Here is a 23,224-nt window from a genome sequence, read left to right as displayed (position 1 = left end):
AGTTTAAGTGGATGGGTGAAGGTAAAATTTTATTATATCAACACTCATAACATTGATTATATTAATAATTTCTTAACAGTTCGTCGGCATCTTATGACATATTCAGCCATTTTGGTTGAGGTTATAATTTCAGACATTACTCGTTGATCATGTGAGAAATGAAATTGGAGGTTCACTTTTACAAACTTTTGGTTACCCAGGAAGTTCATGGTAGAATTTAATAAATTCGAATATAATTTCACCAAATGAAGGTTTGAAAGGAGATTAACAGTACACGTTTATTTTATTGTTTGATTTAAATTTTTATATTTAGTTAATTCCGTTTTAGATATCTGAACTTTTTGGGGTCAATTTTGGCGTTTAGGTTCGCATCTTCAACTTGAAAATATGAACCCTAGGGTGTTTGGAATGCAAGTTAGTTTGCATTGCTTAAAAAAATCGATTTTTTAAAAATATTTAATTGTATTAAATAAATGGATTGATTTTAAATCCTTTTTAAATTGTCATTTAAATTATTTATTATAGTTGAATGTAAGTAAATTATTTTCTTAGGGTTTAATTATAATTAATTAGACAAATAATTTTTTCTTATATTTTGTTATATTAAATCGACTAAAATAATTACTAAAATTTTTTATGGAATAACTACGTAAAAATAAATATGTTATTTTAATTTAACTAAGATCAAATTGAATGTTATGGTTATATATACACACACGTTAAATTAAATATGACTAATTTGTCAATTAAATATTGTTTTTAATATGGCCAATTTAAAGGAAATGTTATTTATTTTACGTTTGTAACATAACAATATGTTCTTTTGTTGTCCAATGAGAAATTAAGGGTCCATTTGATAATGTTCTCATTTTATGTTTTATGTTTCTTGTTTCTTGTTTCTTGTTTCCTCTTTTTTTAGAACAAGAAATAGGAATATATTTGATAACTATTTTTATTTCCCGTTTTTGAAAAAAGAAACAAGAACAGAAACTTATTTGATAACTATTCTTGTTTCTTGTTTCTTGTCTCTTGTATTTTTTTCTTTACATTTTTTTTCCATATTTTATAGTTTAAATATAATCTAATTATACAAAATAAAAAATATATAGCATGCATTAAAATATAAAAATTAATTATAAAATATTTAAATTATTGAATACACGTAAGTTCTGATTTAAAATTAATAACTATAATACAATTATTTCTATTATTCATATGTCGCTAAAATTTGATTTATAACATTGTTTTAAAATTTAAACATAGACTCAAATCTAACTCAATTATATTATTATGTACATATCGTGATTGTAAAAATTATTAAAATGAGCCTCAATGAATATCTAGTAAACAAAATTTATATATCGTAAATTTTTAACTTGTTTTATATGTAAGAAAAATAAAAAAATAAAATTTAAAAATATATATAAAAATTCATACTGCAAAATTTAAAATTCAAAACTCAAAAAATATTTATATATACATATTGAAAAGGGAAATTATTTTAAACGATAATACTGCTGAAAATATTTATAAATATTAGTTAAATATCACAGTCTATTTGTGATAGACTACTATTTGTGTCTATCATGACAAAGATAGACACAAATACTAGTTTATGGTGGTCTATCGGAGATAGATAGTGAAATTTTGTCATATTTATAAATATTTTGGTTCATTTTCTTATATTTGAAAATAACTCTATTGAAAATTTGAAATTTGAAAAATAAAATAATTTATAAATCTAAATATTTAAAAATTCAAAAATAAATTTGCTATATCGTAATTTCTTGGTCCCCCGCCGATAGGTGTTGTAAATATTTTGGTTCATTTTTCTATATTTGAAAAAAAATTCTATTGAAAATTTGAAATTTGAAAATCAAAATGATATCTAAATCTAAATGTCTGAAAATCAAAAATTCGAAATTAAATTAACATATAGATATAAAAAAAATAATAAAGAAATAAATACAAATAAAAGAAAGAAATAATTATAAAAGAAATATAAAAAAAATATATATAGAGAGAAAAAGAAAATATATAAGAAAGAAAGAGAAAAAAAAAAAGTCTCCCCTAAAATTTTATCCTAACACCATGAAGTTAAGCAGTGTTTTTGAGCAAGCCTCCTCACCAATTAACCACGTCTACACATTAATATAATAAAGCAACAACATTAAATAAGATATAAATAAAATAAGAGATAGTTCTTCAATTTTGACCCCATTTTTTAGAACGTTTCTCAAATTTTAGGAATAAGAAGCAAGAATGATTATCAAATAGGTCAGTTTCTTAAAAAATGCGAAACAAAAACAAGAAACAGGAAACGGAAACGTTATCAAACGGACCCTAAGTAATCAAATTTTATCATGGAAACACAACAAAACTCTTTTTTATTAAATTTATGGCACACCTAAATTGAAATTTGAAGACAAATATAAAACAACTGACAAACTAAAAAATGCTATGACGATAGGTTTGATCAAATTCAACGGTTAAGCCTAGAGTTCCATCAATAATTTGGGCTAGCAACCCAATTTGGTTTAGTTTAAACAAGGTTAGGTCGAGTCAATTTAGGTGCACACATAAGAGGATTTCATCAACACCATTCTTCTTCATTGCAATATCATAAATCGATCTTGGGATCGGGGACACCGCGACAAAAGCACAACTTAGGATACGTCTAGCAGCTCCTACAAAATCAAATACAAAAATAATGAAAACCAATCACCAAGTCAACATCGGAAAGTATACCGTAGATAGAAGTGGGGAAGAATAATTTGGATGTGTTATATTTAATTGAATACAAGATGAAAATTTAAAGATTGAAGGTGATTTGATGGGCAATTCAACTTCCTATCAATTGCCTACCAATACATGTTCTTGAAAATACCAGATATCATGTTTTTAGAAATAATCAATATAGTGTTTACAATAGTTCAATTTTATTTTTGTTAATTGTTTTTGCGTTTTGTTGAATATTCAAAGAACTATGTGTACTTTCTCGTTTTAAATGGTTATAAAGTTGTAGTCCCCACAAAACAGATATCAAATATTTGTACTGTCCTACTTTTATGGTGGGGTTGTAATAATTTAGTTTCTAGATGACAAATACATAATAATTGCATTTGTGTACTCCATGGTTTATTGATAATTTATAGAAATACAAGTTATTGTAGCTTTTTACTTAGAATAATAAGGGTAGCTAAGCAAAATATGCATTGATTATACTAAAAATTTATGTTAAATGATATAATTCGTTGAACTATACTAAAAATCCTGCTGACCGCATATCATGAGTTAAATTGTGACAAAGTGTGTATTTTACAGTTGATCGCAAGATTTGTCTGCATGCACCGAACTTCTACCCGATGAACAAATATTTGGTCGCATGCCTTGGGATCTCTGACCTAGTGCCAACAGATCTTCTCTTGTAAACTTAATAATGTTAACCATGATAGCAGTGTTGACATTCTCACCTTGCACGTCAGAGATAGTGATTGATCAGAGCAAGATTCCCAATGATTGTCAGCGCATGGCTCTATAAATAGAGCCTTGATGCCCATAAAGAAGAGTTCCGAAATCCGTGAGTCAAGGTTTACTTGAGAACATTCTTAGGCACGATTCTTGCAGCATAAGCAAAGAGTGAACCAGAGAGCATTTCTAAGAACTTTCACTTCTAAACTCCACCTAGACTTGTCATTGGAACTTCACTAGAGCAAGAGCTTGAGAGGGCCTTCTCCACTCCACACTATCATTCTGTCACCAGCAGCCTCGACATTACACCTATTGGAAGTTCTATTTACTCTCTTCTTGTCTTTTACTATTGTATTGCATTTGAGACTAAGAGATTATTCACTTTTGTAAACAAGAAGTCTATTTAGGTGTATCTTGACCCCGTGTGTCTTCAGATACAGATCAAGACTCATACAATAACCTAGGATGTTTGTTTATTGGATTAGGGTTATTTAGGCAAGATAAGTACAAGATAAACAGTAACTATTTATTGCAATAAACATTGATAACACTTTATTAATGACCGCTCAAATGTTTCATTTATTATCTACGAGTTTTAGGGCATAAAATCCAACAATAAGGGCCCATTGTTTTGGGCATTTAATTCATCCTATCGAGTCTGTATGTGCGTGTCGATCATGATGCAAATATTGCTAAGAAAATCAGTGCAATAAGGAGCAAGAATGGACTGGTTCTAAAGTAAGAAATTGCATTTTGTGTTAGAGCATAACGAGAGAGAATTGCAATGCTACCCTTTACACTATAGCATAGAAGGGCTATCGTTGCAACACTTTAACCGAGCGTAATTTACACTGGGATGTTTTTCCAGACCAACGTCGTTACGCTCGACCCAGCGTATTACGCTGGGATTTTTTCCAAACCAGCATCCTTACACTCTAGCTGAGTGTAATTACGCTAGAGCAATTCTAGACCAATGTAGTTACGCTCCAGTCGAGTGTCACAATGCTCTGAAAAGTTCATGCGCACACGCCCCACATACTGGAAGTCATGAATTCGAGGCTAACGTGGAGCAACTGCCATTTTTTAACTATTTTTTTATTTTATGTATTTGTTTTTAATTAATGAAATTAGTATAAATGTTATATTAATTTAATTAATTCTGAGGAGTGCCAATTTTTTGTCCAATTTTTCCGTTTAGTTAATTTTACATGTGATGTATGATTAGTTTTCATATATAGCATAATGTATGCCTTATATAAAATCCAACCATAGGATAAACATTTTCTTCATGCATCATATTTAATATAATTGTTATATTATATAGTTGCATGATATATCCAAAGCATTCTTATGCATCATATTGAATATAAATGTTATATTACATAATTGCATGAATCATACTATGGTATAAAAGTTATATTATATGGTTTGTATGATGGACATGTTTTTATTTTCATTAGTTTATAATATAAGTGTTATATTATATAATGAAAATGAAATCGCATTGAGCATGACGTTACTTAGTAGATATAAGTATTATATGTAATGAATGTCATTAAATGCATGATTGTAGATTTTAATTACTTCATTAATTTGTAAGTGTTATAAGTTTAATGATTAGAATTAAAATCTATAATCAAGAGTTGCATGGAAACATAGGTTTCAATTAATTTTAAATGGTTTAAATTAATTCACCTAGACCTATGTTGAATTATTTCTAATATGATTAGAAATTGGTTAATCTTTTATTTTTATTTTAATAGGATTAAATTGGAAATAATAAAAGATTAAATTTATAAAATAATTTTTTATAAGGGACCTTTATCTAAGGAAAGTTCGGTCTAAGGTTGGGGTATTTAAGCTTATGAAAATGGAACACTCTTACCTAAGAACCGACTTGGAAGGTGAATTACAAAAATATTTTATAAGCATACAATACATGATTAGGTTTATTAAAGTGTTTATAAATAAGAATCATATTGTTAAACTATCTAATATAAGAGTTATATTTGGCCAATTTAACAATGCATTTAGATAAATTGTTAGTCGGATTTACCTAAGTAATAAACTTTAGGTCTTAAACACTTAATGAGAGGAAAATGATGTATATGATATGCCAATTTCCTTTCTCATTCTCTTTAATAGTTCACACCATAAGATCTATGTTCGCCCTCGTGGTACCATTTGCTTGTGTCTCCCTAAGGAATGTATTTGCATGAAATTTTACTCAAACTTCAATAATGGATAGAATTGCTTTAATTTTTGTCCCAATCGGTTTTTTCCTATGGTTGGCTCATTGAGGTAGAACTCTAGAGTCTAAAATGAAGGGTTAGACTTACAAGAAATTGATAAGCAAATTAATAATTTCTTGTCTGAACAATGATGACCAATCATTATAGGAATAAATTTTTTTCTGGTATAATGATTGGTTGAAAATGTCTCAATTCAGTGAAGGGGTGACTGTCCACCCTATGATGGCTTTCATCTTAACACATTGAACCATCATTGTAAAATTAGATGTATCATAGAGTACATTGTAATTTTACTAAATTGATTGGTTTTTAATGATTAATGTATATAACTAATAAAAATAATTTGTATGGTTTCAGTAAATTTCAAAATGACTAGAGCTATAATCAACCTATTAAGTGCTGATAAATTAATTGGCGACAACTATACAAGTTGGAAAAAGAAAATCAATACTGTGCTAATCATCAATGACTTGAGGTTTGTCCTTCTCGAGGAGTATCATCAGGCTCCAGCTCAAAATATAGCTTGAAATGTTCAAGATGCAAACAAGAGATGGGTAAGGGCAAATGAGAAGGCCCGAGCATACATTCTTGCCAGCTCGTCTGAAGTTTTTTCAAATAAGCATGAATCCATGGTCACTGCACGTGAGATTAAGGATTCGTTGTGAGAGATGTTTGGACAACCATCTTCATAGCTAAAACATGTTGCTCTCAAGTTCATCTTCAATGGCCGTATGAAAGAGGGGACATCTGTTAGAGAACATGTTCTCAACATGATGGTCTATTTTAATGTTGTTGAAATCAACGAGGTTGTCATTGATGAAGCCAGTCAAGTTAGCTTTGTTTTGGAAACATGGCTAAGAGTTCGCTTCAGTTTCGTAGTAATGCTATTATGAACAAGCTAGACTACAACCTGACCACCTTTCTCAATAAGCTACAAACTTACCAATCCTTGATGAGAGTCAAGGTATAGAAGAGAAAGGAAAATGTTGCCACTTCCTCCAAGAAGTTCCGCAGAGGTTCAACCACTGCAACAAAGTCTGTACTATTGGGATGGGTATCCTAATTCTCTCGAAGTCTCGTAGTTTGTAAACTGTACACATTGTTATGAATAAAATAAGAGTTATTTTATTTGACATTTACTCATATCTAATAAACAAAGCTCCATGGTTATTGTATGTAAACTTAAGCATGTATATGAGATATACAAGTGGTTCATGCCTTAAGTGATAACCTAAAAAGGTTTGTAGTATAAGGATTAAGAAGGGATACCTGACCTTGGTGACACTACAGATACGGCTCGCTTTGTAGAGGTTTGCAAGTGCTATGAACTACTACAGATGGTAGATCTTGACCATTCATGTGGAGAAATGTGAGTGGGAGTGTCCTATACAAAGAGTTTGTATAAGACCGGACCACGAGATGACTAGTCTCTTTATATAACGCCGTTTATACTTGAGACTTACATTTCACCTAAATGACTATAGGTGACATGACCTTAATCCTGAGTGTTTTGGAAACTTTTGCCTTTGAGGGCAGTCCTTTGATTAGTGTGGGTGAGAGTGGCCAGATTGCCAACTCAACATGCCTACCTTTCTGGGGATTTGTTTGATTTAGGAGCTGGAAACTCAGTTACACAAGATGAAATTTACTCCTTCCTCGAAGCAGGGGTAAGTAGATAGATTGTTCTCTTAAGGGCTGATTCTGAGTCTTGAACATAATGGCCACAACTTCTCTTTGGAAGAAAGGACTCAGTCATAGTAGGACTATGACTTATGTTCATTAGAAGGATTAGTGATACTTAAGGAGTTAGATGTAACTATAGGGGCATAACGGTTATTGGCCCAACTATACTTTCGAGTGATTTATAAAGGGTTATCGCACTGTTGATTGGTTGATATAGGCACAAAATATATCTGTAGTAAGGAGAGTGCAGCTGTCGATCTTTAGTGGAGTGCCTGGCAGTTAATGGATGGTGGATCTCGTGGCTAAAGAGTTTAGTCAGCTATTCACGTACCATTCGAGCTTCAAGCTACAGGACCATAAGGTCCCCTTGGTAGCTCAATAGATTCAAGTTGAGAATCAGTTCTTGGTGTTGATTTGAAATGCTCAAATTGACAAGAGAAAATTCGATTATATATGATATGATCGGTGTGATGTATGAGGTACATCAAGTGGAGGATTAATGTAAATGAGATTTACATTACGTACCATAAAATAGAAAAAGTACTGTGGTTTATATGTTTAATGAGATTAAATTAAAACTATAGGTTATAAATATAATATGGTAAGTTGGTTATCATATATATTTATAATAATATTAGTTATTGGATAATTATATCTTTTTCTCTAATAACCAATTGAGTGGGAGGTTATTGATGGTTTTATGGTAACCGCGAGTTAAAAGGAAAAATGTTTTCCTAAATTTAAAAGAGTTGCTATTCTCGAAAAGGAACTCAAAGTTTGCTATCAAGTGAATTGGATTCACTAAACCATAGCTGAAAGAGAGACTAAACGATCGTGGAGTGACACTATACGATAGTTCACTCAGCTGGTCGTAGCTAAACGATCGCAGGGCTTTTTCTATACAATAGATTGCCTTCTTCTAAACGATTGAGCATTTGTCTATACGATAGATTCTTCTCATCTCCCACTTGCTTAATTGTTTACACGATTGTTATTCCTCCGGTCTCTTCCTCTAACCAAGTTCACACAGAGCCCACACTTTTGGATTCTCACATCGAGAATACTAAGGTAGCCATTGTGGTGGTGTCCTCACTCAACTCGACCGAGTTCGAGGTTTTGGAGGCCGTTCGTTGGGTTTGTGATCTTGGAGATTGTTGAGTTCGTGTTTTCTATTGATCGTGCTGTGTTGCGGTCGTAATGTTCGAGCATTCGTGTGTTGCTGTCTTAGAGATTGAACGAGCATTCATGATTGAGGAAGTTTGAAGCATAAGTCTTCAAAGGTATGTATTTGGTATCCCTTGATCTCATTGTAAAGCATGTTGTAATTTCGTTTTGTGCATGACCTATAAACTTTCGTTTCTTGACTGTAATTGTTAGTGTTCAATTTTGAATAAAATTTGGAACGATCATTCCGTTGCTCATGAAAATCCTCATGTCTGATTTCCTTCATATACCATCTTCATTTGGCATTAAAAAGAAGAACAATGAAGGTTAAGGAAATAAAGCTAACCCTATTGCGGTTCAGAGGGGAAGGAAGGCCAAAGTTGCCAAAAGAAAATGTTTCCATTGCAATCCGGAGAGATACTAGAAACAGAACTATCCCAAGTATTTCGCAGAGAAAAAGAAGGCCAAACAAGGTAATATGATTTACTAGTTTTAGATACCTATTCAGTGAAGAATGATGATTCGACTTGTATAATTACTAGTCATGTTTGTTCTTCTTTACAGGGAATTAGTTCCTGGCAGTAGCTCAGGACTAACGAGATAATGATGCGGGTTGGAACTGGGCAAATCGTCTCAGTAGTAGTAGCAGGAGGCGTTAGATTACTTTTACAGAAATGTTTTATATTATTGAACAATGTTTATGTAGTTCTGGTTTAAAGAGGAACTTGATTTCTGTAAAATTTTGTGTGAACAACATTATTCTCTTAATTTCAATGTGGAAAAATTGTTTCTTTACAAGAATGGTGTTCAAATTTGTTCCTTAAACTTAGAAAGTAATCTTTATGTGCTAAGGCCGTTAGCAATTAAGGTGCTTCCAAGTATTGAAATGTTCAGAACTACAACAACTCAAAATGAAAGACAAAAGATCTCTCCTAAAAAAATGCCCAACTTTGGCACCTAAGATTAGGTCACATAAATCTCAATAGGATTGAGAGATTGGTTAAAAGTGGACTTTTAAGCGAGTGATAAGAAAACTATTTACCAGTATGTGAGTCATGCCTTGAAGGCAAAATGACAAAAAGACCTTTTACTGGAAAGGGTCATAGTGCCAAAAAACCCTTGGAACATCTACATTCAGACCTCTGTGAGCATAAGAATGTTAAGACAAGAGGAGAGTTTGAATACTTCATCTCTTACATAAATGATTATTCTAGATATGGGTATGTTTATCTAATGAAATATGTCTGAAGCTTTTGAAAAATCTAAAGAGTATAAGGCTGAGGTTGAGAATTTATTAGGTAAAACCATTAAAACACTTCGATCATATCGAGGTGAAGAATATCTATATTTATGATTCCAAGACTATATGATAGAACATGGAATCGTATCCCAACTCTCAGCACTTGGTACATCTTAGTAGAATGGTGTATCAGAAAGGAGAAATAGAACCTTGTTGGACGTGGTTTGGTCTATGATGAGTTATAGTCATTTACCTAATTCATTTTAGGGTTATGCAATGATGATTGTAGCTTATATTTAGAACTGTGTTCAGTCCAAATGTTTCTGAAACACTTTTGGAACTATGGAATGGTTGTAAAGGTAGTTTACACCACTTCAGAATTTGGGGTTGCCCAACACATGTGCTAGAGGCTAATTCTAAGAAATTGGAACCACATTCAAAATTGTGCCTATTTTTAGGTTATCCCAAGGGAAGGAGGGGTTGTTACTTCTATGATCCAAAAGAGAATAAAGTATTTATGTCGACAAATGCTACTTTTTTGGAAGAAGACCACATCACGGAGCATAAACTCTACAGTAAGATTGTGTTGAATGAACTTTCCAATGAAACTATTGACATTTCAACAAGAGTTGTTAAAGAGGCTAGTACATCAGCAAGAGTTGTTGATGTGGGTTCATCTAGTCATGGACATCCACATCAATAGTTGAGGGAGCCTCGACATAGTGGAAGGGTTTCAAACCTACCTGTTCGTTATATAGGTTTCCCTGACCGTCATATTTGATAGCAAAGTTGAGGATCCATTATCTTATAGACAGGAAATGGTGTTGGGATTGGTGTCCTAATTCTCCTGGAGTCTCGTAGTTTGTAAACTTTGTACACAATTGTTATTAATAAAATAAGAGTTATTTTATTTGCATTTATTTATATCCAATAAACAAAGATCCGTGGTTATTGTATGTAAACTTAAGCATGTATATGAGATATACAAGTGGATCATGCCTAAAGTAATGACCTAAAAGGTCTGTAGTATAAGGATAAAGGAGGGATACCCTATCCTAGTGACACTATGGATACGATCCGCTTTGTAGAGGTTTACAAGTGTTGTGAACTACTACAGATGGTCTGATCTTGACCATTCATGTGGAGACATGTGAGCGGGGGTGTCCCATATAAAGAGTTTGTATAAGACCGGACCACGAGATGACTAGTCTCTTTATATAATGTCGTCGATACTTGAGACTTACATCTCACTTAAACGACCATAGGTGACGTGACCTCAATCTTGAGTGTTTTGGGAACTACTGCCTTTGAGGGTGATCCTTTGATTAGTATGGGTGAGAATGGCCAGATTGTCAACTCAACAAGCCTACCTTTTTGAGGATTTGTCTGATTTGGGAGTTGGGAACTTAGTTACACAAGAAGGAACTCAGTTACACAAGAAAGAGCTCACTAACTCCCCGAAGCAGGGGTAAGTAGATAGATTGTTCCCTTAAGGGCTGATTCCGAGTCTTGAATATAGTGGCCACATCCTTTCTTTCGAAGAGAGGACTTAGTCATTGTAGGACTATGAATTATGTTCATTAGAGGAATGAGTGGTACTTAAGGAGTTAGATGTAATTATAGAGGAAAAACAATAAATTGGCCTAGCTGTACTTACGAGTGATTTGTGAAGTGTTATCGCACTTTTGATTGGTTGATATGGACATAGAAATATATCTGTAGGGAGAAGAGTGTAGCTGTCGGTCTTTAGTGGAGTGCCCGATAGTTAACGAATGGTGGATCCTGTGACTAAGGAGTTTAGTCAGTTATTCACATACTGTTGGAGCTTCAAGCTACAGGTCCATAAGGTCCCCTTGGTAGTTCAATGGATTCAAGTTAAGAATCAGTACTTGGGGTTAGTTTGAAGTGTTCAAATTAACATGAGGAAATTCAATTATATATGATATAATTGGTGTGATGTATGAGATACATCAAGTGGAGGATTAATGTAAATATGATTTACATTAAGTACCATAAAATAGAAAAAGAACTATGGTTTGTATGTTTCATGAGATGAAATATTAAAACTATAGGTTATAAATATAATATGGTAAGTTGGTTATCATATTTATTTATAATATATTAATTATTTGATATTAAATCTTTTTCTCTAATAACCGATTGAGTGGGAGATTATTGGTGGTTTTATGGTAAGCGTGAGATAAAAGGAAAAATGTTTTCCTAAAATTAGAGGTTAATTCAGAAAGTTACTCACGGATAAGCTATCAAGTGAATGTATTTCACTAAGCGATAGCTCACAGACACTAAACGATTGTGGAACATTGACTATACGATAGTTCATCAGCTGATCGTAGCTAAACGATTGCACGGCTAAGTCTATACGATAGGTTGCCATTTACTACATGATTGGGCACATCGTCTATACGATAGATGCTTTTTATCTCCCACTTGCTCGAACGTCTACACGATCGTTGTCTTCCAGTTTCTTCCTCAAGCCAAGTTCATACAGAGCCCACAACTTCTAGATTCTCACATCGAGAATACACAAAGGAGTTGCACTTATGCGCTGATCCTGGCGACTAGCCTTCGTTTTGGCTTGCCCCCACGTGTGTCATGCGGGCATCCAACTTCGAGCAAGTGCCTTTCACAGCTTAACTCTTATCAACATGGGTTTCCCCATTGTGTTGACAGTGGAGTTATTATTCTCAAAATCTCACTTTAACTTTTTTTTTCAAATGATCGCAATATAATGAACGTAATTCTCCGAGACCGCTGCCACCCCCAAACTTAGAGATTGGTAGTGTTCTCACCGCAAAGCTAAAAACAGAATTACAAGAATGCGATAATAAATGTTTGAACAAAGGTTTGAACAAAATAAAACTTAAGACTTTCAAAATTTGAAGAAGGTAGTAAAAGTAAAGAATGCCTTGCATTGATTAGTTAGAAAATGCGGTGAACTATACGTACCATCATAGAAACATCGCAAAACAGTGCAATAAGGAAAAAGAGAATTTCAAAAGGATAAGGCATACAAGATAGCAAGAAAAGACCTTAAGTGGAACAATGCATGTGCTCATGCGTTGGAATCCACGTGATTGAAGCCATGCGTTGAAGGGTGAAAGGAAATCTTCCGTTGAACTATGACGAGGGGACTTTTTGTTGCACCTGCAAGAGCAAACGTACCACATCCAAGGAAGCAGCCATATATCCACAATAACAATGAAAATAAAATAAAATAAACCTATACTAAGAAAGCAAAGTAAAGATAGAGCAGAAGACGTCCCTTGAAAAATAAGAGTGTTGTCACTGCAAGGAGTCTTCCATGCAGGAGATGGCTCTTAACTGCTTGGGTCAAGTGACCTTGACCATTGGAACTTTCGGCAATTGTTGGGCGCATGTGGCCGTCATGTGCTTAGAACTGCCTTCAGCTCTTTTGCGACTGATTGCCCTTCTACCTTGGGGTCAACATTGGCTTTTAGCGCATCGCCTACACTTCAATATTGTTTGCAACCTGGTCGCACAAGCGGCAATACTCCCAAGATAAAAAGTTTGCTCGTAGAGACACAAAACTTAACAAACATTTAGTTGCCAAGTCCCCGGCAACGGCGAAAAAAACTTGATGGGAGGAAATTAGGAGGTCAATTTTACTCGACAACCAAAATCCCGTGGATGCGGTATGCAATGCATGTTCCTAATATATGCGTTGATAGTCATGCGTCGATGGTCATGCGTTGGACTGATAATGCATTAATGAATGTACGCGATGACCATACATCCTGCCACAAGTTTTCTTATGCTGGAACCAAGTATAATTCCAACACAAGTTTCTTGGGTAATCTGAAGTCGAACATAGGGACTTGTAGCTATATGTTTGCGGTGATGTGCATGTGGTGGTTTAAATAAAAGAATGGAGGGGATGTTGTTAAGTTAATCCTACTCCTACTCCTATCTAACAGACAACGTAATGAGAATATGCATGAAAGGTAGAGATGTGACAAACCTTGACTTGAAATAAATGTATGGGAAAATAGATAAAATGTGGAGATGATTTCATTGCAACCCTTAAGAGTGACTGCAAGGACAACCTTAGTCAATGCAAGCCATGCGATCATGCAACACACATACAATAGTAAACCACCTCTCAGTGCGAATGCTACGACTTCTAATGCTAGAACGCATGTGATGTACGTGCAAAGGTGCCTATAGAGCCTACACATAAGCCTCTAATTCTTGTCTATGTGATGATACACAAACAAGGCGACCACATATCATCATACCTATCTCTAGGGGGCATGTGATGCATGTTGACAAACAAAGCTTATCTCTAAGTCCCTATCTCTTGCTTATACTGATCTAATCTTGCTCTTTCGTCTAGATTCTAACCTAGCTCTTTTGAGTCATTAGGTTCTTTCTTTAGACTCTCTCTCGAGTAGCTCTAAAGGGGTGTTGGGCACAACATAAAACAAGACAAACGCATGAACTTGATTGACGCAAGATTACTCCTATCTCTAATGAACAATGCATGCCATGCTTAATGTGTCCAACCACTTACCCTCCCGGGCAGTTGATTGTTGCTAACTTTACTCATAGACAAGCAATGCGTTAGCCTGTAGACAGAGGTTGCAGCAGCTTCACACTAAGCAAATAAGATTACTCACACACTCGCGCAACGCACACCTTTCGATGGGTTGCTACATGCTTCATATTCCTAATCCACATAACTAAGTATGCAATACCCAAGAACTCCCACTAAGTGTTGTAATAAAAGTAAAGATGCTAAGCAAAGAAGATGGAGGTGGAGTCGAAGGAACAGAGAAATGCATTGAAAATAGATTGTATTAATTTCTTAATTCCAAAATGTCATACAATACAATATGAGAAAAGAAAGAAAAAGGAAATGACCGGCTGGAAGAAAAGATTTGCTCCCAGCAGATGTGCGTTAAGGCTGTCAGTGGTACCATGGATGGGTGAAGGAGCTGACTCTCTCGAGATCTAGCTCCGGTCAAAGGCTCCAGTCGTCACTCGGAATGGATGAAGGAGGTGAAGAACTCTCATCCATCTTCTCACGCATTTTGTCTGGATCGCGGGAAAAGTCCCCGGTTCACAAGGATCCTCCCCCGGATAACTTGAATTTTAGCTCATCGGCCTTTATTTATAGAGATTGGGTCGCCGACAGCATTAATTGGACTGCTTTGAGTCTGACGTTCGGCGCGTTAGTCTTTTCTGAACCTCTGCCACTAATGTCAACATCATCTTTTGGATATTCTCGAGGTAGATGTGTTGATGCGTTCATTCCACCTACATTGCGTTGATCCCATTAGTTTCCGTTGTCTCGTAGCCGTAATGATTCAATGGCCGCATTCGCTTAATACCACAACTCTACATGATGACTGCAATCGCTTGACGAGCGCAACTCCCATGCGATGGACGCATACAGCTAATTACCGCAACATCCATGCGTTGATCGATGCGTTTGCCTTTGCGATGGAGTGTTTATCTGCATGCGGTCGTCTATGCAGTGGTCCGACAAAAGAGGTTAATTATATAAGTTTCAAACTTCAATTTTGCTCCCGTTTGCGTTCATTTCCTGCATTAGCTACAAAAATAGAACATTGAACGCAAAATAACGGGTTAGCTGAGATTCATCATGCTAATCGATGCAAGCTCACTTTCTCGTGAATTCCTATCATGATTGCCGTATATTTTGCTTAACAACCTTCATAATTCTAAGTAAAAGGCCTAAAATGACATGCATTTCTGCATGTCATCAACTATCATATTTATTTATAATATATTAATTATTTGATAATTAAATCTTTTTCTCTAATAACCGATTCAGTGGGAGGTTATTGGTGGTTTTATGATAACCGTGAGATAAAAGGAAAAATGTTTTCCTAAAATTAGAGGTTACTCAATTCAGAAAGTTACTCACGGATAAGCTATCAAGTGAATGTATTTCACTATGCGATAGCTCAAAGACACTAAACGATCGTGGAACATTGACTATATGATAGTTCATCAGTTGATCGTAGATAAACGATCGCATGGCTAAGTCTATACGATAGGCTGCCATTTACTACATGATCGGGCACATCGTCTATACGATAGACGCTTTTTATCTCCCACTTGCTTGATCGTCTACACGATCGTTGTCCTCCAGTTTCTTCCTCAAGCCAAGTTCATACAGAGCCCACAACTCCTAGATTCTCACATCGAGAATACCAAGGTAACCATTGTGGTGGTGTCCTCACTCAACTCGATTGGTTTCGAGGATCCGTTAGGCATTCTTTTTGTTCGTGCTGTGCACTGGTCGTTGCTTTCGTGCGTTGCTGGTCTTGGATGCTTGGAGATTGTTCGAGGGATTCGTGAAGAATGTTTATTCAAAGATATGCGTACTCTTGAGGGAAATCAGATAAGAGAATTTCCATGAGAAGTGGAAGGATCCTTCCAAATTTCATTCATCTATGAACATTAAAAATTACAATCAAGAAACGGAAACATATAGGCTATGCACAAAATGAAATTACAGCATTCTTTTCTAAGATCAAGGGTAGAATTGCACATACCTTTGAAGACTCATCTTCAACACCCTTGATCACGAACTCTTGTTCAAAACAACACGACAACACACGAATGCTCATACACTACGACCCCTACACTGCACGATCACAGAGACCATGAACACAACGATCTCCAAGATCAGGAACACAACAAACTCCAAGACCCTGAACACAGCGAATGACCTCCAAAAACCTCGACTATATCGAGTTGAGTACGACACCACCTCAATGGCTACGTTGGTATTCTCGATGTGAGAATCCAGAAATGTGGGCTCTGTGTGGACTTGGTTAGAGGACGAGACTGGAGGAACATGATAACGGGCAGAAATGCACGTTATTGCAGCGCAAAGATATAAAACAATGCAGGATTGCAACGGTAAAAATATATAATATTGCATCCAAAAGCATTAAGTTTACAACATTATGATCGCATGCGTCCATCGCATTAAAAAACTAACTTATGTATTTTATGTAGGAAAATGCGTTGACGCAAGGCGAAATTGCGATCCAAGGAAGGTGGCGACCGTAAGATCAAAATTAAATTCCCGCACTTACACTTTAACTCCAAAATTCCAAAAATTTCCTCCACTAACAAAATTACTGAAATTACATCAATACTAAAGAAAAAGAAATACGGGGTGTTACAAACCTGTTCCTCCGCATACTCATTGTATCTTTGGCATTATTAGCGCTTTTCTCAATTCTGCCACATAAACTTTATACTTTAAAACAACAAATCAACCAACGCATTGATTTATTTGTCACCGAAAAGTAATAAAAAATCACCATCGCATTCTGTTTCCTTAGTCCCTGTGTTCGACCTTAGGCTTACCAGGCAACTCAGTAGGATTTATACTTAGGTCTTGTTGAGAAAACTTGCATGCACAACGTATATTCCACTATCGCATTCTACACCATTATTTCATCGCATTAAAAACGCATCAGAAAAATCGTGTAAATGATTGAGCAAGTGGGAGATGATAAGTCTATCGTATAGACGATACCCAATCGTTTAGAAGAAGCTCTGTGATCATTTAGCAAAAGCTATGCGATCGTTTAGCTATTGGCCGGCTAAGTGACTATCGTATAGAAACACTCTACGATCGTCTAGCTCTCTTCAATTGTCGTTTAGTAAATATTATTCACTTGACAACTACCGTGAGTAATTTTCGAGAATTAGGAAAAAATTTTCTTTTATCTCATGGTTACCATGAAACTACCAATAACCTCCCACTCAATTTGTTCTTAGAGAAAAAGAGATAATTATCCAATAATTAATATTATTATAAATTTATATGATAACTAACTTATCATAGTATATTTATAACCTATAGTTTTAATATTTCATCTCATGAAACATATAAGCCATAGCTCTTTTTTTATTTTATGGTCCTTAATATAAATCTCATTTACATTAATCCTCCACTTGATGTATCTCATACATCATGCCGATCATATCATATATAATCGAATTACATCTTGTCAATTTAAACATTTCAAACCAACACCAAGAATTGATCCTCAACTTGAATCCATTGAGCTACCGAGGGGACCTTATGGACCTGTAGCTCAAAGCTCCAACGGTACGTGAATAACTGACTAAACTCTTTATTCACGGAATCCACCATCTGTTAATTGTCAGGCACTCCACTGAAGACCAACAACTGAACTCTCCTTACTACAGATACATTATGTGCCCATATCAACCAATCAACAGTGTGATTACCCTTCACAGATCACTTGTAAGTACAGCTGGGCCAATAACTATTCTGCTCCTGTAGTTACATCTAACTCTTTAAGTACCACTGATCCCTCTAATGAACATAAGTCATAGTCCTAATATGACTAAGTCCTCTCTTCCAAAGAAAAGTTGTGGCCACTATGTTCACGCCCCGGAATCAGCCCTTAAGTGAGAAATCTATCTACTTACCCCTGCTTCGGGGAAAGAGTGAATTCCATCTTGTGTAATTGAGTTCCTAACTCCCAAATTAGAAAAATCCCCAAAAAGGTAGGCATGTTGAGTTGACAATCTAGCCACTCTCACCCATACTAATCAAAGGACCGCCCTCAAAGGCAGGAGTTCCCAAAACATTCAAGATTGAGGTCATGTCACCTATGGTCGTTTAGGTGAGATGTAAATCTCCCGTATCAACGATGTTATATACAGAGACGAATCATCTCATGGTCTGTTCTTATACAAACTCTTTGTATAGAATACCCTTACTTACACGTCTCCACATGAATGGTCAGGATCTACCATCTGTAGTAGTTCACAACATTTGCAAACCTTTACAAAGCGGGTCGTATCCATAGTATCACCAGGATCAGGTATCCCACCATAATCCTTATACTACAGACCTATTTAATTTATCACTTAAGGCATGATCCACTTGTATATCCCTTGATACTCTTGTTAGCATGCTGTAATTTCTTGTTGTGCATGACTCGTTTGTTTCCGTTCTTGTACTGTAATTGTTTATGTTCAATTTCAAATGGAATTTGGAACGATCCTTCCATTGCTCATGAAAATCCTCGTGCTTGATTTCCTTCAAATGGATGATGTGGACAAAGATGAATGGGTTAAGGCTATGGATCTTGAAATGGAGTCTATGTACTTCAATCCAGTCTGGGATTCTATCTATCATCTTTATGGGGTAAAACCTATAGGTTGCAAATGGATCTACAAGAGAAATATAGGTGTAGATGGAAGGTACAGACCTTTAAGTCTAAACTGGTGGCAAAATGTTATACCTAGATTGAGGGTGTGGACTATGAAGAAAATTTCTTACCTGTTGCCATGCTTAAGTTTATCCAGATTCTCCTGTTCATTTTCACATATTAGAACTATCAAATTTGGCAAATGGATTTCAAAATAGCCTTTCTGAATGGTAATCTTAAGGAGAGCATCTATATGCAACAACTGGAGGGGTTCCTTAAACAAGGTCAAGAGCAAATGATTTTCAAGCTTAATCGGTCCATTTATGGATTGAAACAGGCATCTCGATCTTGAAATATAAGATTTGATACTGCGACCAAATCTTATGGCTTTGACAAAAATGTTGATGAGCCTTGTATCTATAAGAAAATCATCAATCATTCAATAGCTTTCTTAGTGGTGTATGTGGATGATATCCTACTCATTAGGAATGATGTAGGCCTAGGATAAATATTCAATAGTGGTTAGTCGCCCAATTCCAAATGAAAGATTTGGAAGAGGCACAGTTTGTTCTAGGGATCTAGATCATCAAGGATCAACAACAAAACGCTAGTCTTGTCTCAGACATCGTACATTGACAGATGCTTATCAAATATTTGATGCACAATTTCAAGAGGAGTTTATTACCTTTCAGGCATGGAATTGCATTGTCTAAGGAGCGGTGTCATAAGACACCTTAATAATCTAGATTTAGTAGAGGGGAGGAGGAAAAGAGATCATATACGACAATCAAGCAAGTGGGAGAAGGCAGTGTCTATCGTATAGACAAGATGCTTGATCATTTAGGTGAAGTACACGATCGTGTAGGAAAAGGTAAGCGATTATCTATATGATCGTTTAGTAAATCTTAGGCACTAAGCGGCTGTTTAGTAAAATGTAAGCGATCGTTCAATAGATGCATGCGCGCGTGTAAGCGATCATTTAGTAAATACAAGCTATCGTATAGTCTCTGATTTACTAAGTGATTGAATGCAAACACTTCGTGAGCAATTAACTATGTTCTTTGCCGAATGAAAACAATTTTCATTATATTCTTCAGTTATGAAAATCGAATGAAACTTCCCACTAACTCACAATTATGGAGAAAACGGCAGCCAATTATCCCATAATTGCCAAAATTAATAATAATAAATATAATCACAATTATGGATTGTTGGGAATGTTCTAGAACTCGCAGTTCGTGTTAAACATTCTATTTATCAATAGTAATGGATTGTTGATTTTGAATCTTATTATGAAAATCCAATAAACATATCCATGGTTATAGTCTGAATACTGTAACTTTATGTAGTTACATAAATAGGATAAAGTTGACAGTATATAGCTTAAATGGTCTAATAAGTATATGGATGAAATTGGGTATCTCATCTTGGTAACACTATTGGATGCGGTCCACTTTGTAGTTATTACAGGAAGTTGTAAAGTGCTACAAACGATGCGATCCACAAATCATTCATGTTAAGACATGTGAGTGGGGGCATCCTATGCAATGAGTTTGCATATAGACTGGACCACGAAAATAGTAACTTTTCTTTATAACGACCATTTACTGTTAAAACTGACTATTTCATTTATCAAATAACCTAGGTTAACTTGATCTTAATCCTGAGCTAGCTATGAACTCCTATTTGTTTGGGATTATCCTTTGATTTGCAAACGGTGAGAGTAGTCCAACAGCACTGCTCAATAAGCTTACCATTTTGGGGATAAGACCGGATGAATAGCTGGGGACATAGCCTTGCAAGATGGAATTCACTCCTACCCAATTTGAGGTTAACAGATAGGTTATTCTCTTAAGTACTGATTCCAAGTCTTGAAAAATTGGGGCCCCACCTTCTCATGATAGAGAAAGGATTTGATTTATAGAGATTATGTATCATAATTGTTCATTAGAGAGTCAGTAGGAACTTAAGGAACAAGATGTATTCACAAGGGTAAAACGGTAATTTTGACCTAGTTGTGAATGCGAACAACCTGTAAAGGATCGACTTACTGATTATGGTTATAAAGTGGACATAGTATATCTACAGTGAGGGGAGTTCAACTATGGGCTATAGTGGAGTGTCCCATTAGTTATTGAATAGAGGTTAGATCGGACTAATGAGTTTAGCCGATTAATCTCGAATCGTTGGAGCCCATGATCTGTAGGTCTGCGAGGTCCCCTACTAGCTCGTAAATGGTTAAGCTTTAGAGTAGCTTGAGAAATTAATTTGAAATGTTCAAATTAAATGAATTTGGAGAATATATATTTAAATATGATTTAAATATATGAAAATGATTATTGTGCAAAAATTAATTTAATATTTGATATTAAATTATTAATATTTTAAATTAATTTATGAAATTAATTTTAGAAAATTATTTTTTTATTTTTAAAAAATCAAAATGGTTTTTTAAATCAAATTTTGGTTTTAAAGAAAAACTGGAAAATTAGTTTACATGCATAAAATGGAAAAACTGTGTTTTCCATTATCATCTTCTTCATGCTCACACAAAGCCCACTTCCTCTTCTTCATTAAACTCCAAGCATGAGCTACAAACCATGCATATCTCTTCTTTCCATGTTCATTTGAAATAAATAAAGAAGATTTGAGTGAATTGAGGGCATGAATTACATAGAAATTTTGAGAGAAAATTTCAGCTGGAAGAAGGGTTCTTCGGAAATGTTTTGCTGTGAGTTTTTCTCTGTTCTTCATCGCTTCAAGTTGTTCTTGAGTCCCACAACTCAGTCTAAAGCTCCAAAAGGATAGTGGGGAAGATCTTGAGGTGGTTTACTGGTGAAGAGTCCTGCTGTTTATCAAGTTCTTGGTGTGGTGGGTGTTTTTCATGAGATATATGAAATTGATGCACTGATATGGTTTTCTGAGATTTGGCATTTTAATTCTCTTTAATTTCTCAATTAATTTTGTAATTGGCTCTTGTTTCAAGAGCTTATATGTGTGAGCAAGAGTCTGTAATTTATTTGGAGTCATTATAGTAGAAATTAAGATGTAATTGAAGAAACAAGTGAAGGATGCCAAGCTGCTGTTCTAGTTTTTCAGCTTCTACTCAAAATCGTTGTTGAGGTTTAGTTGCTAAGCGATCGTCTAGTTCCAGGCCTTATACAATGCGAAGAAAATCTAGACGATCGTATAACAATGGGTGCTGGTTGTTGTGATGTTGAATGCTAAACGATCGTGTACCTACGAGAGCTAACGATGTGTTCAAATGCTATATGATAGCACTACGCGATCGTTTAGCTTTTGCGTGGGAACTAAACGATACGTTGGATTTTCTATACGATGGCACTACACGATTGTATAGCTGCGGTGCATGCTAAGCGATGTGATGAAGTGCTATGCGATAGCGTTGAGAGATCATTTAGACGTGGTGCTATGCGATCGTGTAGATGCGGTGCTAAGCGATGCGTTGAAGTTTCTATGCGATGGAGCTAAATGATTGTTTAGCTACGATGCTGAACGACGCGATGATGTTATACACGATAGTGCTAAGCGATCGTTTAGCTACGGTGGACACTAAACGATGACATGAAGTGCTAGGCAATGGTGTTAAGCGATCGTGTAGTTCTACCCGAGAGCTAAGTGATTGCACTATGTGATAGATAGAAGACACTAATCGATCGTGTACCTCTTCTCAACACAAGGTGATGGTGTTAGATGATTGCCTTTAGCGCTACACGATCGACCTTAGCAAGACTTTGAGGTTGGACTGAGAGCAGCCAGTTCGACCGATTTTCTCAAGGTCCAATCTGGTTCAGCCTCAAAGGGTTTTTGGCTAGTCTGGTTCAGACTTTGTTGGTTCGATTTAGACTCATCCAGTCCGGTTCAAGATGCTTGGGTTCGGTTTGGAGTGGTTTGAGTGGTTTAAAGAAGGTTTTGAAGCTATTTGTAATAGTTAGGCATCTGTTTGCTTGTTTATGCCAAAACAAAAACCATATCAGTTAGTATTTAATTGTTTATGCATGTGATGTATGCAATAATTAACTAATTCATGTATATGCATACAATATGCCATGTAGATTTAAAACCCCATCGTAGGAAGCATGTTACATGCATTGAAAGTATGTTATAATTGTTATAATATATATTATGCATGTTAAGGTTATGTTTAATATAATGGTTATATTAGATGCCTTTGT

The sequence above is a fragment of the Benincasa hispida genome, chromosome 7, assembly GCF_027475165.1.
Source record: "Benincasa hispida cultivar pf3 chromosome 7, pf3_genome.v1.1, whole genome shotgun sequence".
In the NCBI taxonomy this organism is placed as follows: Eukaryota; Viridiplantae; Streptophyta; class Magnoliopsida; order Cucurbitales; family Cucurbitaceae; genus Benincasa; species Benincasa hispida.
The sequence above is the reverse complement of the archived record's forward strand: the minus strand, read 5'-3'. Positions refer to the sequence as shown.